Consider the following 3,226-nt stretch of genomic DNA (forward strand, 5'->3'; position numbering starts at 1 on the left):
TGTTTATAATGATGTTGTTTTTGTTTTTTGTTTCAGTTTTATGAACTTAACCACTGACGCTCACGTTTTTATTCTTTTATTTACGTCTTACGATTGAAGATGTAGTGGTAGTGCTGCTAATGAACTCTTCTTCTGGTTAACAGCTGGTTTTCTTTACTTAATAGCAAGAGATTCTGGCATTGTAAGGTGAGATTATTCTTGGGAATGGAGAATGACGCGGACAAAACTGTAAATAAGCATAAAACCACATTCGTTTAGATAGCGGTTGGTAGTACTAATGGTGTTGTAGATTTCAGCTCTTTAACCAGAAGATGAGCGCACGACCACCAGGTCTTCAATTGTGAAAATGTAAAGAAAAGAACAGAACATGAACTTCGATCGTAGAACATGTAATGGTCTAAATACTTTTATGAACTTGATATGTAAATACTTATGTGGGAATGGATTGTGTAATATGCTGTACTTGGCAGAAGTAACATATATATATTTGAAGAGTAATTAATACTAATATTATCAATTAATTCTTACTAAATGCACTCACTATGTTAACAGTTTATTGAATCTTAGGTTAGTTGATGTACAAAACACATAATCAGTAGCTTTCAAATAGGGGTCAGCATTATATTATCTGAAAGTTTAGTTAGGGGCCGTATAATGAATAGATCACCATCCCTGTTCCCATAGCAACCGGTTGTCAAGGGGGACAAACTGGAGAACATTATCAGGGATAGAAAGAAATTGTCTGTACGCAAGTTGATTGGTTCCTTGATGTTGAGAATTCACATGATTGAACCAAACGTGGTGATTGGTTGGCTTGGTTACGAGAAAGAAAATTGGTGTTAAGGGTAGTTCAAGTCACGTGATATTTCGGCGCCATCTTGGTGTAGTGCTATCTCATACTACGTAGCTGGAGTTCCCGCCGGTGTTGTAATAGAAGGATCGAAGATTTCCGTTTTTGTTCATTAGAAGTGGAAAACACAGTTTTTGTATTGGTATGGCTTAGCTGTTTTATTCAAACTTTTTCCTTCTTTTAATTTTTCGTTTACAGTATTTGAATATCGCGCTCAATTCAAAATGTTCTCGAATCTGAAGGAATGCTTGTGCTTTGTAATTGTAGGGTCAATTCGGGTAGGCTTAACTCGGACACTTTCGCTATTCTGTATGATACACGTATAATTAAAATATTGGCTAGTTTTAAGCTTCTCTATTTGTTGATTTTCGATTTTTAAAAATTTGTTTATGTATGTATATATTCAGTTCATTTCACAAGAACTTTCATTGTTTTATTTTTTGTACTTTGACACTAAATTAATTTACACTGAACGTTATAAGCTTTTAAAGATTTATTGTTTAATAAGGAGTTACCAAACTTTTATGAAATATGTATTTTTTTTTTTTTACATATAAAGAAAAATCGTTTGAATTATAGAGAAAAGTGCTCATAAATATTGTATTGGGTTAATCAAAACTAAATAAAGGGTGTATATTATGTAAGAGAAAGGAACATAAAATGTTGTCTGTAGTGTAATTTAAAACTCGTGCAGTTTTTACATTGGTACTGAAGTGTGAAAATAATAGGATTTCAAACATGCATTTGATGCTTGAGTTTGTGAAGAAAGCAAAATCATTTATCTTTGCTTCCAGTGTAATAAAACACAAGACCTACTTTCAGTGATTCAGGAGAGCAGCCAATCGAGCTCCTGGGCCCTCCTTGGAGAGTGGAGAGAAATTTTAAAATTTGTTCAGTAGATGATAAAGTTGAATATCAGAGATGGTTCTCTTTTAAGTAAACATATTTTATTACTAAATGCTCAATTATCTTTATTAATTTAAGACTAAACATTATGGCATTATTTTCATATTGTTATAACTGTCAATGTCAAATGAGACTGCAGTTATGAATGTTGAAGTCAATATTTAAAGTATAATGATTTATCAAGAAGAAAGTTTATAAAACCCACAGAAAGTTCGAGACCTTTTAAAGTTTTATTGATAATACTTGCATTGAATAAGTTATTAGTAACTTGTGACATACATGTTTGGTTTAGTACGTTGTAATGAAATGCAAACTGTAGATGTATCCATTTAAATTGTAAGAATCAGATTAGTGTTCAGTTTTAGTTTCTGAACTCAGTGAGCTCTGTGAATATCTAGACTTGGAATCACTTGTTACTAATTAAGTATAATTAAAACACGTTATAACATAGCTTGCACTGTACTTTCATTACTCACGATTTCTCTAGACTTATGTCATCTCTAATTTTGGTGGCCTTACGGCCAATACAGTAGTTTAATTTAAATGATAAAAATGTGCTTAAATGCACAGACGTCATTTTTCCATCACAACTATGTCACAATCCCAGATTCTTACATTTTTAGTTGCTTCTCTGGGTTTATTTTGGTTGGTTGCTCTGGAGATCTTGTCCTAAGTCATGCACTATGGGAAACTGAAGTTGTTTTGTAATGTGGATGTTTTGAATACTTACAGGTTTATCAACATAAATATTCAAAGAAAAATGTGGAAAACATGAATAAGTGTTTTTAATAGCTGCAGCGTGATCAGTGACCAAAATAAGGAGTATGAAGGGATGGGAGCATGATCTTGCTTCTCAAATCTGAATCACTATACTTTTAAACTATTTTAATTCAATATTTTGCCTTACATAAGTTTTTAATTAATTTCTGGGTCATTTTTCTATTACTTTATAAACATGCAATTTAAAGTCATGTCTATTTCTGTTCATCTGTCATCACAATCCCCATTGTAGTGTTATTTATGTTTATCCACCATCACAAACCCCATTGTAGTGTTATTTATGTTTATCCACCATCACAAACCCCATTGTAGTGTTATTTATGTTTATCCACCATCACAATCTCCATTGTAGTGTTATTTATGTTTATCCACCATCACAATCTCCATTGTAGTGTTATTTATGTTTATCCACCATCACAATCCCCATTGTAGTGTTATTTGTATTTATCCACCATCACAAACCCCATTGTAGTGTTATTTATGTTCATCCACCATCACAAACCCCATTGTAGTGTTATTTATGTTTATCCACCATCACAATCTCCATTGTAGTGTTATTTATGTTCATCCACCATCACAAACCCCATTGTAGTGTTATTTATGTTTATCCACCATCACAATCCCCATTGTAGTGTTATTTATGTTTATCCACCATCACAATCTCCATTGTAGTGTTATTTATGTTTATCC

At 32.4% G+C, this 3,226-nt stretch overlaps 1 protein-coding gene across 3 annotated transcripts in view; it reads left to right on the forward strand.

Annotated features, from left to right (window-relative positions):
* Positions 1-859: 859 nt before the first annotated feature.
* The window catches only part of LOC106459982, an 18,737-nt gene continuing 16,370 nt past the window's right edge, over positions 860-3,226 (forward strand). For 2 of the 3 annotated variants that reach the window (XM_013919656.2, XM_013919658.2), the window contains exon 1: positions 870-992. The gene's annotated coding sequence lies outside the window, so the exon portion shown is untranslated. Of the gene's footprint in view, positions 993-3,226 lie in introns of all 3 variants that reach the window. The other variant, XM_013919657.2, reaches the window with a different exon arrangement.

This window comes from Limulus polyphemus, unplaced genomic scaffold, assembly GCF_000517525.1.
Source record: "Limulus polyphemus unplaced genomic scaffold, Limulus_polyphemus-2.1.2 Scaffold689, whole genome shotgun sequence".
NCBI classification, from domain to species: Eukaryota; Metazoa; Arthropoda; class Merostomata; order Xiphosura; family Limulidae; genus Limulus; species Limulus polyphemus.